The 20,304-nt window shown below is 37.7% G+C and overlaps 1 protein-coding gene across 4 annotated transcripts in view; it reads right to left on the reverse strand.

Annotated features, from left to right (window-relative positions):
* The window catches only part of pde4ba (phosphodiesterase 4B, cAMP-specific a), a 197,608-nt gene that overhangs the window by 42,047 nt on the left and 135,257 nt on the right, over positions 1-20,304 (reverse strand). The window lies entirely within an intron of this gene.

Here is a 20,304-nt window from a genome sequence, read left to right on the forward strand (position 1 = left end):
GTCTAAACACATTTTGACTGCAGTCTTGCATGTTATGCTTTTCATTTCACTTTTGAAGCAAATTAAGCAAATCAGCTTATTTCCCAGAGTTGAGTAAGTCACAGGCTAATATTTAACATGTACAGCACAACACAAGTTTATAAATTCTTCTGGTTTCGGTTAAGAAATCAGCTTTAAATTTACAGCCTGGTCTCCACAACAAGTAAAAACAAGCCTTTTTTCTCTCTCCACAGACAGGCTGGTGATATGGTCTACAGTGAGATGTGAGTAAGAGGACTGATATTGAGGTGACCTTACACTGTTACGCTTTCACAGACAAACGCTTACTGTAACCTGTATGATACATAAGCTCCGGTAGAAAATATTATTAATGACGTCACCTTGTCTCCAAGAGTCAGATCATATAAACAACGGTAAGATCTGAGCAGAGCAGGAGAGCGGGTGGTTTGGAGGAGAGCTGTGATATTTCTCACCTCCTCTCTGAAAGCAAACATACAGCACACGCGCGCACACACACACACACACACACAGACACAGACACACACACACGCGCGCGCGCGCAAACACACACACGCGCTGATGACGGGCTTTCACTTACATACATTACATACACAGGTCGACTCACATCTTCACCTGATGATGCAAGGTGGGCAAACAAGGAGTCAGTCAACACACACACACTTGTGGATGTGAACACACAGTGGGACGTGCATTTGTCAAAGTAGCCAGGTTTGTATACACACAACATTTCAAAGTAGAGAGTCAGTGTTACTGGCAGAGAGAAGCCACAGTAGAGAGAGTGAGTGGACACTTTGATGGCTGTTGTGGTTTATTACTGGGCTGTGGTTCCCGCTCTTCTTCTGAAATTTGGACATGTTTCCAGGGTATTTCTCTGCATATGACACAGAGAGATGATGATAATAATGTTTGGATAGGCAGTGTGGCTGCCTGGAAGGATTGAAATTAATGGAAAGTAGCCAACTCTCTCATCATCTCTTTCTCAGGACTGTGCCACAGTCCACTGCATACACGTTTACTGGTCAAACATCAATGAAACCAAAAACATTACACATGAATGATGATGGCTTACAGTAATTCATACAACCATTTTCTGATCAGCCTCTGCTATAGTTAGTTACTGAACGGGCCTACCAAGCACAGGCTCAAGTACCCAAAAGGGGCCCCCCTGGCCCTCACCTACAAAATGTCACTCAAATCAACTCATTCTGACCACAAAGGGATGCAACAAAGAGACACAAAATGACTACGAAGAGCTTTAAAACCACAAAAAGATGCATTGTGACTACAAAGAGATAGAAAATGACACAAAACTAGGCTAAACAACTATAAAGCATGTATGTTTTGCTCCTCTGTGGGAGTGGTCGTGGGGCTTTTTGCTCATGTGTGCCCAGAGCCCAATTTTCTGACAGTCTGCAACTTGGGTTTGATTAGGGGAAGATACAAAAAGTACTTTGTTAATGTAATGAATAGGCCATGTTTGATTTTTTTTGTTTAAAAGAAGCTGTTTGGTTAAGGTTAGGAGCTGATCATAGTGACGGTAAAAAAAAACCAAAAAAACACCAGCATTGATCATGGTTGGAAAACAGGATGCCAACCGCTATCTCTCGTGTCAAAGTCCCACGCTTTACTGACTTAAACATCAACCCAGACCTCCTCTCCTCTTTTGTGGCATTATAACAACATCATGCTAGAGTACTTCTGCCTTTGCTTCTGAATAAACTTTGTAATGATGACAAAAAAATAAGTAATTCTACCATGCCTTCCCAAAAGAGAGTAAGGAACAAACATAGGATAAATTTATGCGGTCTGACTATCAAAGATATTGAGCCATTATCGGTTGCAGCAAGTAACTTTCAAGGATCATGTATGCTAGATTTATGCACAATATTATAAAACTTTTCTTACAATTCAGTGTTATGTAACTCTTGAATTGTTAAACAATCAAACAATGTTTGTTAGTTGGGCTGTACAACCTGGGCTTGCACCACATCCCTGTTGGTTAAGACGCACGCACTTATATCAAGGTCAACTTCAGTGAAAAGTTTGAAATAAGGTATTTTATGCTTTTCTGTTGTTGAAAGAGAGCATCAGTAAAACTGTTTTTATTGGCTACTTTTGTATTCAGTTCAGTGTTCAGTTTGTCCAATAAGTATGTTGGAAATTAATTTTCTTGAAGCTTTTGGAGAGACACCCCATATGAAAATATTGTTTTCCGTGCTCTCAATTTTGAGATTTTGGGCTATTTTGCTTCCATAACGTGTCTTCTTTAGTACTGCTACTTTTGTATGACTTTTTGTTCAGGAAATATGTGCAAAAGTGCATATTTAATTAGATTATGCCTCATTTGCATATTTTAAATAGAATTTCAGAAAACTTGTAATACGAAAAATCATTGTCTTCACAGAGTAATCAACTAAGAAAGTTTCAACGTGTTCTCTACTAGTTGAAACTTTTATCTTTTTTACCTGGGGTGACGGCTCTTAAAGAGAATCCCAAAGTTAATGGTTTTTTTTGAAAAGGGTTTTTGGTTAGATGCCTCAAATAAGGTCTGTAGTTAACACAAGCTTAAGAGACTTTTCCATTTTGTTCTACAACATAGAATATGTCAGCAAATGCCCAACTTGTGAACTTTAAAGCTTTTATGTTTAGGCTTCAATAATCCTGAAAGTGGTGCTCATTTGTGAGAATTATCTTGCTAAACAAAATGTGTAAGTATCATAAAGATTAGTTTTTCACAGGGCTTATTTTCTGCAATCATCCAAAATCCAGTGAAAAAAAATCCCACAGACTATTTGACAAGGGAACCAGGGCAAAGGGTTAGGGTTTGGGATCTCTTTGCAGCACTGTGCCACAGTGCAGAGAGGAGTTATCTGACAACAAGGCTATGACTGGATCATTGTCCTGAATCCAAACTCTAATCTGCGAGGGAAACACGCAAAACACAAAGTGTCCATTTGAGTATAAACACACATTATAGTGAGGGTGTGAGAATGAGAGATGAGCACTCAATGGAGAGCTGAAGAGGATAATAAATGACCCAAGGTCAAGCACCTCTGAAACAGCAGGGTACTCGTAATGAGCTGTCCCCTTCCTAAATGAGATACCGCGCTCACCATGTAGAGACCGGCAAACTGACACCTACCATTTAATGAAGGGATAACAAGCCATGCACTAAAAATATGAATGTTTGAAGGACTTAACAGTTTTTAGGTTACTAAGCAATGAACTCCAGATACGGATTTCATTTTCAACCAAAATTTATAAAGGAAAAGGTGTTTGTTTTGCTTTTTCACTCTTTTTTGATCATTCATTTGCAGGGCTGACAACATTTTCATTAAAACATTTTGATAGCAGCCTTTCTTTACACAAAAAATGTCCAAATTATCCCAGATATTTCAAAGAACGACCTCTTCAGCAGAAAGCACAGGCAGTTCCACTGAAAACTGTTAATCCAGAATAATCCAGTAAAAAAATGTCACTGTTGCACAAAAAAACATATGGCTGTTGGCAAAACAATCTCACCATCTCTGTTCTAGAAGTTTTCACTCTATTACATGACTGTCCTCAGCAAATGAAGTTCTATAGGGATTTTATAGGGATTTCTCATCCAAGGTGGCTTAAAAGTCATTTTAAGTTCATTCTTTGGCTACACTGGAAAATCTGAGAAGTTGACTTTACTTAAAAAAATCTTGAAAAATGTTAATTAATATAACTATTAATCTTAACTGATGTTTACATCTACTTCTAATTCTAATTTAAGTTTACTTAAAATTTTGTTATAGTTTCTTAATATTGCAAAGTTGTTGCAACTTAAAAAACAACAAGTTTGATTAAATCCATCTTCTAAAGAGTTAGCAACTTCAGCACATCAAGTATACTAAACTATATGTCTGTATTCTGCCAGTTGCATACTAATCAATCACGTTTGTTTTCTGTAACATGTTAAGAAAACAGAACTTGCAGATCTCTTAATTTCATCATTGGCAAAATACTCTTTATCATGATCAAGTCACGTCAAACTAACTTGGTTTACTGAAGTTGTTGACACTAACGAACGAAACGAAGAAAGGTAAGTTCACACATCATTTTTAAGCTGCAAAAATTTCACACATTTAGTAAATGCAGCTCAATTTCAAGTAAACTTAATACTTAGACATAAAGTAAACATATATTTAGATCTGTAGTTATATTTAATTTCCCTTTTCAAGGCAATTGGTTTCCAAGATCATTTTAAGTAAGATCGACTTGTCAGATTAAATAGTGTAAACACTCCCACCAGTCCACATCTCTAAGCTATTTTTTGCTGCCATTGAATTTGTCAAATTTCTGCATGCAAAGTGCTGTGTGCAAACAAAACGCTGTTGAACTACACTGCATTGCAGATAATACTAGCAGAGCTAAGTGAGAGCATTCTCACAGTAGCAGTATGATATGATTGTGTCACCACTACACAATCAACAAAGCAGTTTGGTGCAGAATTAAAAGGGAGAATATTTGTCAAATGAGCCTCGCCAAAGCATGCTCTCTGGGTCAAACAGTAATAGCATTTCCGCAAAATGGGGATTTTGCAAAAGTCAGCAGTGCATGCTTCAGTGAGCTCTGTGACTGTCAGCCCATTCTGAGTGTGTGTTCATAGTTTAAATGATAACCTGCTTGATACGTTGTCAGAATGAGAACAAAAATCCTCATGATTTTGGTTTGATGAAAATGAGAAGTTGGGCTGAGTGGAAAAGTGGGCTGGTTTTATTTCTAAGTTTTAGACAATTAGGCAACCTAGACTAAATCAATATGATTCATCATCAATTTGATGCATGTCATGTATGAAGGCATACAGAATACTATTAATCTTTTTCTATAATATTAACCTACATTTGACCTCACACCTGTGTACATGGTAATTTATAGTCTGCCCTGTTAGCTTCTGTGGGCATCTATTGATACCTGATTGATTGCAGATTACACACCCCACATCTGATTAGATTTTATTGTTTGAGATAATTTAGGTGTTCTAAGTGTATTTTATTATTATTCAGCTGTACATACTTTCCAGTATAATTTTATGATGGTCAATTTACAAATGTATCTGCAATCAGGTAAGTCATTTGAAAACTGAGGGGAATTCTAGCCACAATTGAAGCTGTGCTAGAAGTACAGGAGCAAAGATCAAACTGTATCTTCGTAAACTGACGATCACAAAAAGAAGAAAAATCATCTTTGTTTGAAGTAACAATTAGGTTTCAGGTATGTTTCACTTCACATTAAAAGTTAATAAAGAACCTTTTAGTTAACATGTTTTGCTTGGTTATTCAAAAAGTGACGCAAGTGATGCAAGTTGCTGGAAATGCACATCAGGCACATAACACTGTGTGATGTAGCACATAAAGTGCCGCCCTGGATGAAATGCCAAGTTTTTAAGGAGTCCCTCCAACACAAAAAATACGTTTGCGGTTGTTAAACATGTTAAACACACTGTTGTGAGAGTTTGCTCATTTGTCCCTTCAGTTAAGAAGGGACAAATGAGCAAACACAAAGGTTTTTTTAGATGCATTGATAGTGCCATCATGTCACTGTGTCATCTTGTCACAACCTTTACTCTAAACAGAGAAGGGACAATAGCAAGCAGCTTTGTGGAGCTCTGTCTGCTGATAAAAGCACTGGATTGGTACTGATGAAGATCTACAGACACCACACAAATACACACACACACAGCCAGTACATGGGTACAACATACACATTCCAGTGTAGAGCAAACACTGGAGGTCTGTTTTTTTCTCAGAGAGAGAGGCTGAATGAAAACAGTCTTATCTGCAATCACCAGAGAACAGACTCTTCTCTCTACACTGAATTCTCTGTCGATACCCTGTACAAAGCTGTTTCTATGTGACCAGCAGAACACCTTGCATAACACAAGATACCCCACATAGTGCTTCAACTTGTTTAAACTGTGTCTATGAAGTATTTACGTAGGTATGGAAAAGCTGCTGTTGGTGTGCAGTAGGTCAACATCAATTACATTATGTACTGAACTGAATGTGCTGGTTTGTCAGTCTAAAAGACAATAAGTCACAAGAGTCACAAGTCTGAGTGCACTACTTTCCCTGTTTCCTAGTTTAATGTAATACACTGTTGATGTTTCATCTGAATGCTTATCATCTCTTATTCAGTGGCAAATTGTTCTCTTAACATTGAGGTTGTTTGAGTACTCAATGTACTGGATTAAACACCTTTAACATGTATTTAAGTATTGCAATTAGTCAACTAATTTTGACCAAAAAATGTAAAGATAAAAACTAGAATGACACCACATAACGTGAAAAAAACAAAAGTATTTTTACCACCTCAGTAAGACACAGTACAATGATTTTATTGTTAAAAGGAAGTAAAACCAAAGCACAACATCAGTGGATTTCCCCTTCAGTCTAAAAGTGAGTAAAAGAAATTCACCAAGACAGCTTCTGAAGGTAGGGACAAAACAGAACAAAAAAAGCCCCTTTTACTTAAACATTCAAAGAGGTAAACATTTCATCTTGATAGCTTTCTATACAACAAAAACCTTCCACCTTCCAAGAGTCTACATCCAGGCCTGATAAGTCTACATCCAGCCTCACAGGCTCTGTGAGGCTGAACTGAGCTAAATGCTAACATCAGTATGCTAATGGCCCGGACAAACCAAACCAACGACACAGGTCGACTGTTGCTTTATTATTTTTATCCAATATTCAATCTAATATCATCACTTTGTTAACTCTGTATTTGTTTATATTTATGCAATAAACTGTGAATAAAAGGTTTTTTTTAAAAAAGACAAAGGTTGACTGTTGCTTTTAGTCATTGATTTACTTTTTTCATTGCCATTTGTCAGAGATTTCATTCACTGACGGGCTCAACCATGTGACTATGCTAACATTTATAAAGTAGCACTGATCACAAAGTGCAGCAGCTGATTAGTCATAAATCAATGCTACATGAAAAGAATAGCGTCACAAAAGCTGTCATTCTGGGGGGAAGCATTATGTAACAAGTTTAACAACAATCCATCCAATCGTTATCGAGAAATTCCCTCCAAAACCACGAACGCCCTACAAATCTAATATCTAGGTGATATACGGTTAGTTTAGTTACAAACTGGCACTCTGCTGAAAAAAGTAAATTAAAAAATTAAAAAGGATCTAACTTTAGTGTCAATCAAAATATCAGATCTTTATCAAGACTGATTGTGTAGATGAGCTAAACACAAATCTGTGAAACCAGCAAGGTCATAGATGAGTTGAGAATGGGGTAATCACACTGTTTTCATGCTGGGGTTTGTGACGCAGGTCAGGCCCTGTCTGCTCTTTGTCTGCCTGTCACGCCAAAGGAACTCATTTGTCCCCGGAGAAAGATGGATGAACTGTTGCAGAAAAAGTGCCTGCAGTGTGGGTCTAAACACCTGGGGGGTGTATGATGTCTGAATGTGCTTGTGCGTGTGTGTGTGTGTGTGTGTGTTAGGAAGTCGCTGTTGTCACGGTGCCCTATTTACTCATTAGTGTCACAATCCTGCCCAGCACGGACTTCCTTCCACAGACAGAAAGGTGTCTGTGTGACAAACACAAACACACTCAGACACGCACATACAAACACACACAGTTGATCTAAATCCACTGAAATACTACTCACACCTTTGTTTTACATGCAATTGCCAGTTTGGTTATTTAATCTGTGCGTCACATCTGCGCACACGTTTCTAGAATGCACCTGCCAAGCCAGGTTTGACGTATTTCTTGACACAGATATGTCCTCTGATAGAAAAAGTTCTCATCTTGTCTCCCATTGAAAACAGGGACACCCTGGAGTGTCAGCACCATACTAACCTAGGTCCTGGAGCTTTAACAAGGTTTAGGGTGAAGACTGTCTCATATATACCTGCCAATGTACCTCCCTGCTCACATAAATCACATGAGGTTGTTGAATTGTGTTGTTTTATACTGACAGTTGTTTTTTAATTTTCATTTTGTCCACCCCAATTAGTGAGGGAAGGCAAAAAAACAGAACCACATAACACCATATGATTCAACGGCAGCACGATTAAACATGGTCAGCTGTCGTAGTAAAACAGAGCACATCCCAGCATTATTTCTGATACCAACCACTGTGTGAAATAAATGGAAAATGACACTCTATCATTAGTGAATGAATAGCAGCAGCTGTAAACTGAATACGACCCTTGCTCCACATAAGCCGAGCTGAACTTCCCAAGCTGTTGCTATCATTCACCCAGCTATTGTCAGTGAGCAGCCGCTACCTGCATACTGTTAGAGATGTGCCCCTACTGCCAGGAAAATGTATAAAAAGTGCCAGTATCCAGCCATCTCAGTTTCCAATTAACAAAAGTACCTGTCACTTGTAGCACAGCTAACAAGCCCTTATCAAACGCCGCTGTGTAACACAGTACCATTGATGCTACTTAATGGCAGTTTTTTTGTCCAAAATTCCTCTATCAGAAAGTGCAAAAAAATCCACTGAAATGCCATGCAAGAAAAAAATACACGCTGTTTCTCCTTTTATCTCTCTATCTGATAGCAACACAAACAAATACACATGCTATAGGGGTCTACACCTTTAGGACCTTTCACATAGTCAGGCATGGACAAACCAAACTCACTGCCTGCCACACATACGTACAGTACATACATACACAAGCTTGTTTACTAGATGTTGCAGTAAATCAGTTTTATTTATTCTACATATATCAAAGCTTTTCCTGTCAGCTTTCAAAACAGTTCCCATCTGTGAAACCCAAACCCTCTCAGCAGCACTTAAGTTCTTTCTCTAAGGTTTCACCTCCTTAACCTGCCCAGTGACCAGCCTCTCTGCTTGAATATCTGAGGCGCTTTGAGTTGGGTTTCAGGAAAAAAAACTCTAGTTTTTTCCTTATTTGACAGAATCTAATCTGAACCTAAAATCTGGTTTCAAATCTTGATACAGGAAGGTTACAGTAATATTTGCCTAATATTTTGGGGTCAACACAGTAGCCAGTCACAGTCTGGGAGGCCTCTTCTCCCTGAGGCCATGTTAGTACTCAAGAGCGGGAAGTAATTAAGAGAGCAGGTAACACAAGACACCCTGGGACATAAATACTGACACTTATGAGGTACCAACACAGAGAGAAACCGGGCCAAGAGCATGTTTCTCAATACTTGGACACCTGGAGAAATCAGAGAAGTGAACACAGAAAGAGAAAGAGAGAGCAAGAAATAAAGAAAGAGAGAGAGAGAGAGGAGGGGAGTCACGCAGCTTTGACTGGAATACAGTCTGGGTTAGAGGAAAAATAGGGCGATGCTACCATGGCAACTGCACATGTTGCTATTTTGTGGACCTGCACAGCAGAGTCTGAGGCGAGACACAGTGTGATAGCTTGGCAGATACTGTATCTGTGACATTTAGACGTGGTAGCCCTGCCATCAGATCCCTTATTGAACCGATGCCACATCAAGACCACGAGGCTGGCGGCAGTCCAGCATAACCTCACCAGCTAAAGATGGCATGTCGTCCTAAAGGGAATGTAGATGTTGCTGTTTCTGACACGTGGAGTCTAAACGAAAGCATTAATAAATTCCTATGTGTCCTATCAAGTAATTTAGTTGGAAGGCAGCTTCCAGGTGGTAGCTCCATGGTTGACAAATTTTCACCAACTTCCACAGTGACTTATTCCATCTTTTGACAAATGTGTAACACTGCCACATTCCAGCAGGCAACGTTGTTAGGTTGTGCATTAAATGCTCAAACTAGAATTACCGCCTTGTGGTTGTTAGCGTACCAGTCAAGTTTTCATCCGTGTCTGTAAAAACATGGATGCTTCACACACATCTTCCTCCCGGCAGCGCAGACTATACAATCAGCACAGTTTCAAGGTGGACACCCAAAATCAGTGAAACCAATTTATTCTCTGACAAAATGTCTCCCCTACTGTTCCTGAGATTTGAAATTATGTAGTGGCAAGCGTTTTTCCAGAACATTAAGATGTCACAGTGAGGTTGACCTTGGACCTTTTGAATATCGTCATCACTTATATCCTATTAGGCACATTGTGTGAAATGCTGTCATAATTAGCATAGAAAAGATGAGTTATAGCCACAGAAAAAAAAAAGTTTTGGCAGTTACAATGACCTTAACGTCTGACCACCAAATTGTAATGAGTCCATTCCTGTTTGGGAAGCATGAGCTTGAGAGCATGTTTGGGCCAAATTTGAAGAAATTCCCTTGAGGAGTGCATGAGAGATCACATCCAGGATCACATTCAGGAGCATGAGATGGATACAAGGTCAAATTGACCTTGACCTTTGAGATATCAAGTTCATTCGAATGACAAAGATGAGGTCACAGTGACCTTTGAACCATTCCTGCCACAATTTCAACAGTTGATTGAAATTGAAGAAATTTGAAGAAATTGCTTTAAGACATCCTTGTGGTATTGACATTCTGATATACAAGACAGGCACTGGTTATATGCAGTGGTAGTGCTGACCCAAGATCAGTTTTTAACATACAGTGCTCGTGAACGACAGTCACGTGCATGCGTACACACTTGTGTTAGTGAACTGAACACACTGGTCACCCTGGCAGATATTCGTCTCTATTTGGAATCGGTGGGCTGCGTCAGTAAGAAGGCCCAGACAGGTGCACCGCTGTGGTAGAGTTATTGCTACTGGAGCCTCTGGTTTCAGCCGGGCATGTCACATGACAACCTATTATGAGATCCTGGTAAATAAATGACTACATATACATAGCCTGCGTGTGTATGCGAGTGTTTGTCTGTGGAGTATGTTGTGTAATCTGTATATTGCATTCTCTGAAGCAAAGCACGTGTTTCCTGTAGCACACAGTGATGATCACCACATGATCACCACATGAGGGGGTCATGTATGTTGGTACAGACATAATACTCTGACAGCATGTAGTCCCTTGAGGAACACTGTGGAGTGGAAGGGTTTAAAACAAATGTAAACCCAAGACTATGTGGCACAATCAACCAGTGATTTGATTTGCACACTCTCATAATGTTTATGTTGGAGTATTTTTGTTTTCTGTTACAAAAATATGTAGTATTTGAATCTTGCGCAGAAAAGGAAAGCCAGGTCACAAACAGTCAAACATGGCAAACATTTACCTGCTTCCTTGCAAAAAAATCTATTTTTTTAAAGTGAACATACAGGTTTACAGTGGTTTATCTCACAAAAATTCATTAGCAGTATCTAGCTAATTAGCTTATGTAGATCAGCTGTTTCATTAAAACAGAAACCAGAGATCCTTTCGATCCCATCATTATTCTGTTTTGAAAGCCACCAGACCAAATTCCCTTTGAAATTATTCCAATTTAACCAGCTATGCTTCTGACAAATATGCATCTTCAGTACAACAAAAACATAATATATTTATATATATTTATATATATATATTTATATATATATTTATATAAAAGTCAGAAAAACAACCGTGCAAACTAAAAAATCAATGACCACACTGTAAACACTAATGACAGGTGTACAGGATAGTGTGAGAAGTCTCTGCTTTGTTTCTCTGCTTTTTGCTTTAGATTAGCGCCTCATCTCTCTTGCTTTTCCTGCATCATATCTTCTCAAGCACCTCCTCGCTTTTTTTTCCCTCCCTTCTCAGGACAACCCTTATCTCTCCTGCCCTCTCACCTCATCACTCCTCAACTCTTCCTTTCATCCCTCCACCTGTTCTCGCTCTCTCTTGCCCTGACCTCCTGCATGCATTCCTGCATGCAGGGAGCCACTGTTCGGTGCAGGGAGTGCAGCTTGTCTGAGGCTTATATTAAACAACATTAATAAAGAGATTGATGAGGTTGTCTTCAGTCAGTGCTCTTTGCTCTACTCTCTGAATCCTGCTGGCAACAATGAAAGAAATCTTATTTGAGTTTCCGTGACTTGATAAAACAGAAATTGTTTCAGTCAATATTATGCAATTGAGATTGACTGATGGAGGATGACACATTCTTACACCTTAAAAGTTGCGTGTTAGGTTTGGGTTTACAGCTCATGAAGCATTAAGCCTTTTATGTTTTATTTTCTGATCTAGTTCCTTACTGATCACTAAAACCAGAGCTCACAAGATAAGATGAGGATCCTCTTGGATAAAAGATGCACAGTCAGAATATCAACCAATATAATTAAGCCTTCCCTGACTGACTCCAGCAAACATTCAGGTGAGGTGTTGTGAGGAAAGATTTAACTTCAATATTTGTGAGATGTAATAACATTAGGAGTATTCAAAATTGGCTCTGCTGAGCTGAACTTTGGCACAGGGATGTTTTGAGCTAAATTCTAATATCAGCATGTTAACATGCTCACAGTGACAATGCTAACATACTGATGTTGGTGATGTAGATGCCATGTTCGCTGCCTTGGTTTGGTAGCGCTGTACGCTAACATCTGATAATCAGCACCAACACAAAGTTCAGCTGAAGATGATGTTTTAGTTTTGCAGGTATTTGGTCACAAACCAAAGAATTACACTTATCAAAATTTCTAACTCATGATTGAGGTGGACGAAAAGTGAAGGCATCACCCAAGTTGTTACAATTAATCCTGGACAATATGAATATATATGATATCTTGAGATATAGGGATCATGTGAATGGGAAAGATGGACAAAAAAAAACCATTATGCCTCTAGCCACAACTATCGACAGCAAGGAGGCATATTAAAAACTGTGACCTGGTGGTGCTGGAAGAAAAGGTCATGGGATTACCATTAATCTCTGTCCAAATTTTTAAGGCATTTCATCCAACGGAACAATCAATGGACCAACCAGGCGATCCACATTGCCATCCCTGGAGACCCGCTTACATGACCAAAAACCAAATGCACAAAATGTTTTCCCAACTCTAAACCTGTGATATTCCTCTTTTACAAACAAAGAACTTCCACAGCATTGATTACCAAATTTAACAGCAATGTTATTTTTATCCACTATTGTGTTTTAACTAGATTTTACCTAAGATCCAGGTCGCTCAGTTAAGAATTTCCAGGTCAGACTACGACAAAGACTGAGTGGTTCTTAAGACCAAACTGTCCATCCCATAAGCCATGTGCTTATGTGTGTACCACGTACTATATTCAGCCAATGTTTGTGCAATGTTTTTTTACCCTATTACATAACAGCTCCACATTGTCCAAATACCTTTCACCTATACGGTTAACTCAGACTTATTGTTTCGTGTTGACCAAACACCGGCTCACAGCTTTGAAAAAACATGCAGGGCTTCTTTTTGGAAAATGTCATGGGGGCTTGCTCGCCTCGTACGAAAACACCTACACAATGGAAAGGCACAATGGGATTTAAAAAGCCAACTTGTAGACACCTTTCCACACCATCGAGCAGCCAGACACATACACCCACAGAGCATATGGTGAATAAGGTCGGGAGAGATCAAGAGCCCTTTGCCTCACCTATATCCTGTATGACAGCGTTTCATCACAGAGGTCGACTTGACCAGAAAGTCAGGTCATGCCTTTGCGAGGTTCTCACAGCTAGATACTGTAGAAATGGGGTGGACTATTTCCTGGATCTGTTATGACACCATGACACAAAACAGCTGCTTAGGATCAGTGGCTCTGCGTGAGCAAACCTCACCAACGTGTTTGTGATTGTGACATGATAAATAGTTCTGGAAAAGCCTCCTTCACAGTTTTCATTATGAGACTTAATAAATGAAGCACTGAAAGATGCCGAAATCTGAGTACCAAATGGCAGTAAAATCTGAAACATTTGCTGTCAATATAAGTTACAGGTGATATATACATAGTACAAATGTTGAGATTATCTTTAGCCTTTTCTGCCTTATAGATTATCTGTGCTCTTTATTCCATGGGGAAAAAAACACAGTACTCTACAGTATTTTCCCTACCACGTATGCCACATAGTTTGATATGAAAACCACAAAAGGAGCATGATATGAGCATTCAACATCACACTGTAAAATCTGACAAGTTGATTTTACTTTTAAAAAATCAAGAAAAATGATTGCCTTAAAAAATGCAAGTAAACATAGCCATTAACTGTGATTCAAGTTAACTTGTTTAGTTGTTAAGTGTTGTTGTTAAGTTTACTTATAATGTAGTTATATTCACTAAATTTTGTAAAGTTGTTGCAACTTAAAAATGACAAGTTTGATTAAACTTTTTTTTTTTTTTTTTTTAATTTTAGCAACTTCAGTAAACCAAGCTCTCTGTGCTATATATCTGTGTTCTGCTGGGTGCAAACTAGTCAGTCATATTTGCATTTTCTTAAAAAAGTTAAGAAAACAGAACTTGAAGATCCCCTAACTTCATCACTGGCAAAATCCTCTTTGTCATAATCAAGTTCAGTCAAACTAACTTGGTTTAATGAAGTTACACTTAGAAAGAACAAGGTAATTTGCAACAAAGTACAGACAAAGCACAGATACATTTCAAGTAAACTTAACTGTTAAAAACAAAACATAAATTGAAGATTTATAGTTATATTTACTTTCCATCTCCAAGGTAATGGTTTCCAAGATTATCTTCAATAAGATCAACTTGCCAGATTTTATAGTGTGTGTTTGAACGTATAGTGTAGAGTCTACACTACACATTCAAACATACACTGTTTATACTAGTTTAGAGTGTACTCTGTGCTTTAACGCTGTGACAATAACACATGAGAACATGTTGGCAAACACATACAGTAATTATCTACAGCACACACAGCTCTGTGGACATTTCCACACTACTTAATAAAGTAGGTTAATGGTTGGGACATGATACACTGATAGAGTTGGTCCAGTTTGCATAATGTGCCCTCAAAATACACACACCATCAATTTAATTAAAAGACCCACAGCACAGTTGATTTGGTGGCCTATAGGAACTGTCGCGAAGTTTATCTTTCCATTTTTCTAAATTTAATTCTCAATAGTTGGACTTGCATACAAATATAGCACAAATTTTAAACATTTTTTTAGTTTTCAGTGGCTTACGCATAGCATATGACTGTACATGATCATTTATTTGTTTCAATTGCACTTGAATGTGTTCACCTTTTCTTAATACACCAACTTTTCTACAACATCCAATTGTAAAAACGTTTCACAATATATTATTTTTTAAATTCTAATTTTTGGTGTTTCCATTGTGGCCTAATCATGCGCAAACTGAAAATAAAAGGCAATAAAAGGGTGGACACTTATTGTTAACAAACAACACATATAATACTGACAAAACAATATTTTTTATAAACAATAATATTAAATTCTCTAACTGCTGTAAAAATGGTGCCCATATCCCAGACAGTTGTAATTACAAATTCTTTCCCAAACCATATCTGTCAGTCATTTCAGGAAATCTGGTTTTGCTAAACTCTATGATTACAAAAAGCCTGTTTATAATTTCAGTTTTCATGCAATACATACTTTTCTTATTGAAACTCTTAATATCACACACTGGCATACACTGGAACTAAATGCTATACAACTTCAGCCAAACAGATCATTAAACCTCAGTCAATCCCTTTTTTCCTTAAAGGGCAAAACTGTAGGTTGGGCAGGACTGACACACAAAACACAAGATAAATATTCCCCCTAGTTTTGGATAAAACTAAGTTCCACAGTTAAATTATTTTTTCCCATTCAAATAAGCAGAGCACTAAAATTGAAGTACGTTTTTGGCTTCATGCGCCAAAATAACCTAAGTCATCTACCTAGGGGTGGTTTACACACTTCAAAAGTAGACTGTACAAATTACGCTATAAATCATATGCTTAATTTCTTCACTTTCTCAAAGTTTCCCCCAAATGCTTTAACTCTGACTCGGCAACTTCAGCATGTTATATGATATGCTTTTTAACCGTTGGGCAACACACCTATGAAGCCAACTTTGACCACCGAAAAATGTCCCAAAAATGTCCCAAATTAAGCAGCTTTGAGCATAATTATCCATTCATTTTAGAGAAATAGCTGCACTGAAAAGATATCTGGCCTCAGTTTATCACTTCATTATGATCAAATATTATCAATATGGCAGATTCATTCATCTTATATCGTAAATCTAACTTAATCTACCATCAATATAAAGCTGTTACTGTCTAGCAGAGTCTCCATTTCACCCAGAGTGTGCACCTGTCGTGCACCTGCATCTCATTACTTTTATTTGATTTTTCTCATTTACGGTATTTAACACATGCAGGATATGCAGGTTTTAGTTTTATATTACTTATCTGTCTGCATACAGAATTAATCAAATAAACTGCGTGCCCTGAGAGAAAGTGAAACAGGTTCACCTGTGTGTAATGCACCGTGATTGTGCAGCACTGTAGGTATTTACGTGTTATATCACTGTATCAGCATGTGCGTGTTTGTGCAGTGTGTGGGCACAGACAATAGGCCTTTGTCTCTCTGCATCCTATTTTTCTCCTGTTGGCTGACACAGATGTTCGTACACACCAACACACACACGCACACACACACCTCATCTACACACCAGTTCCTCCTGGCTTCCGTCAAGTTACAACAGTTTAGAGACAGCAAAACAGGAACAATCTGATCTTCTCTTCCTGCCTCACACTTCCTGCCCTGCCCCTCCCCCTCCTCCTCCACCAGTGATGATACAGAAAAAGAGAAGGACACAAACAGATGAATGAAAAGGAACAAAAGACAGATGGACAGAGTGTGGATATGAGTAAGACAGAGAGGGAAGCTGTCAGAGGGGGAGACAGAGGGAGGTTTAAATGTGTGTTTATGTCAGTAGGATGTGGTCTGCAGGGAGAATGTGGACTAAGATCATCTTGCATTATTTCAAACATTTTATCATGTAAATTAGTATGGTTTAAATTAGTACCAGTGTGCTTTAAAGGGACAAAATCTGGTGTAACTTTATCCTTTTTTTTTTAATCAACAGGACCTCTCGAGGGACCAAATCCAAAAATTGATATATCTCTGTGTTGCAGTATGATATATAAAATCATCATAAAACTATACATACATATCAAAGGCATATACCTATACTGTAAGTTACACATTAAATACATCTAAATTGAGGTTACAACTGTAAATCATTACTGTTTATTTTCTCAATTAATCATTTAAAATTGGTCATTTTGTCAAAACAAACAGTCAAAAAAATTCTTTTATTTTATTTTACTCACATAATAAATGAATGTTTGTCACTTTGGCAAAGAAAAGTTTAATAAAAACAATGAACAATGACAAAATTATTTTTCTGCCTATTGACTGATCAAATAATCATTTTAACTAGGGTTGGAAGCTAGCCAAATGCTGATTAGATATGCAGGTAGCTGCTAGATTTGCTTCACTCACCAGCCAAAAAACAATAGTAATCTATTGATTGGCTGATAGATTTTGGAACTCAACAGCCACAGTGGCAGGGGGACAAAAAAGTCAATTTCCAACCCTGGTTTCAGGTCTAGTCCTGATTAAATAAATTGCTAATTTTGTGGAAATTTTGTGCCACAACAACTTTGCAGCAACAACTTAATGATACAATAACAAAATAAATAGCAAAGTAGAAGCAAACTATGAGACTATGTCATTTCAAAGTAAAGCTGTAGAAAAATTCAAAACTTAAACAATGGGGATGGAATTGGAATTTGGACATTTTCTTCTTTTTGAGTGTCTTTCAAGTTTATTTTTCAGCTTCATAAGAGAAGTGTAAACAAAACTACCTCGGTTTTGTTTATAGAAATGAATGGACATAACATACAAATGCAACAGGAGCTTTTACATGTGTTACAAAAAGTTTTGTGCAACAGTGGATGTTGTTCAACTTAAATTAATTAAATTAATTCAATAAAGCATAATTAAAAAAGAGATGAAAATGACAGCCTTATTCTTTATTGAGCTTTCAAATGGAAAATATTGTACACTGATTTAATGTCAATCTTTAGCCAGTTTTAGCACACTGAGGGTGTTCAAAAAATGTTTGCACATGCGTGATAGACTGTTTACTTGCAGAGTCCCTGCAGTCTATAGTACTTAGAATTAGTGACGGTTTCAAAGAAAACTACGTTTATTGAAAAGCATAATTTTGTGACAGTTTGTTTGCCCTTGCACAGAAAGGTCATAATGCACGTAATGAAGCGCTGGTTTACTAGATTCACACATGCTCTTTTCCAAACTTGCTAGTGCGCGCACACACACACACACACACACATGCACACACACACACACACACACACACACTCAGAGCACCTGATGAGCTGCGGTTCTGAAGGAGGAAGTGAAAACTCAGTCCATCTGCTTTGACAGGAAGTCAACAGAAGCCACATACAGGCATGCTGACGTCAATCAGAGCCACAGGAACACCTCCCCATCACACAGACACACACAGACACACACACACACATTACTCACAATGATGCATATATGCCATGATATACACTCATTCGAATCATCTAACCTATCCACAGTTGCAAAACTGCACTAAATGCCATTGCACACTGAAATATACCCTTACACTCATTACACAAACTTACTTTTACACACGTTAATGTTTCAATAGATGCTTATACTCATTCACATACAGGCACACACATGCGCACACATGCACACATGCACAAAAACACACACACACACACACACACACACACACAAACACAATATAAGCATAGATTACCAAGTAATGTGTTGCTTCCTTTTCAACAACATGAATTCATACATTTAGGTGATAACACCAGCAACACAAAAACAGAATCATAAAACAGCACTTATGTCAGTAAAGCTTGTGTTTTGAAATGAAAAACAAAATAAAACAAAAAAAATCTAATTAAAAACAGCATTGTTATCATTGATGAACTGAAACTACATCTGAACCAAGTGTGTTTTATGTAAAACATGTTGGTTAGTTGATGGTTAACTACGCTCACTGTTCTCAGTTTCATTGTTGCTCATCTCTGTCTCTTTTTGCACAACAACACATGTCACTGATTTCAATGTTTTGCCTAGAGTGTTACATCATCCACCTACAGATGTGACTTTAAAGATTTAATCAATTTTTCATCAATTTTAACCAAAGAACTAATGTTTGTGTAATGATGTTTTGGTTAAGTGCCTCTCAAAATAAATATCCAGTGATAAAAGAAATAGCAGAATGCACACAACACACACTTTAGTGGTCACTTACAAAAATCTGCACAAAAAATATTTATCTATATAATTTTCCTTTTACTCAGAAAACCACTGTGGTCCTAAAGTACAAAAAAAAGGGTTTGCAGTCACACCAAGCATTTGGATGGACAGCAGATAAGTACATTATGAATAAAAATTGGTTTGCGATATTTCTAGACTTACAGTTATTATTAATGCCATGAAGTTGTTGCATTGAATTACAATATTTCTGACATAATTAGAGGTATCCACAGCCACAGATGTACTATAGGTATAGGAAAATAATACAAGATTTGAACAGCTACATTTAAATCCACCAGGAGGTGGGTATTTGGTAAGCAAAAAACAGATTCTAGGTGCATCATCACTTAAAATCAGAAGCACAAAAACTGTCCGAGATTCAATGATGCGTCCATGATCATTTTCATCAGCACGAAAGCAAGCAAGAAAGAAAGCAAGATAAAATGAAAGCAAGCAAGCGAGCAAGAAAGAAAGAAAGAAAGAAAGAAAGAAAAATATGATGAAGAAAGATGCAATAAGATAAACTACAAAACTATACTTGGGGTGAAGGAAACACGTGAACACAACACTGAAATAACATCAGCTCTGAAGTTTAAATGTGAACTTGTGAAATGAGTTACAGAGCAACATCGTCATTCATTTGAAGTTGTGACGTATAGCAATCAAATGTTTACTGTTGTTTAGCTCCATTTGGACGCCAATAACTCTGAAGGGAAATATCAATCTTTTTTTGCCATGCTTAAATGCTCCTCTGTGTTCACCAGATAGTTGCCAACTGTGTCTATCAGCTGTTGGCGATGAACAGGTGAGATACAGTGGGTTTTTAGAACTTTTTTTCAGAAAAAAACTGCCTGTTGCAGCTGAAAATAACACAATGACAGCAGTATGTTTGAACTTAAAACAGTTAGGTTAAAACCAGACAGCTAAACAATAAATCCAAACTCACTTTAAAGCAATAAACCCTGTGGATACAGGTTATAATTCTGATGCCAACCAGACTAGTCCTCATATTGATGACATGTCCTCACTACTGTAATGTAAAATTGATAACTGTCCTCACAAAGACAGCAATACAAGTCCACACACCATTCAAATAAAAAGTGTGTCTAAAAATGTATTT

The sequence above is a fragment of the Plectropomus leopardus genome, chromosome 5 (assembly GCF_026936395.1).
Source record: "Plectropomus leopardus strain MGB_pleo_1.0 chromosome 5, ASM2693639v1, whole genome shotgun sequence".
Lineage (NCBI taxonomy): Eukaryota > Metazoa > Chordata > Actinopteri > Perciformes > Serranidae > Plectropomus > Plectropomus leopardus.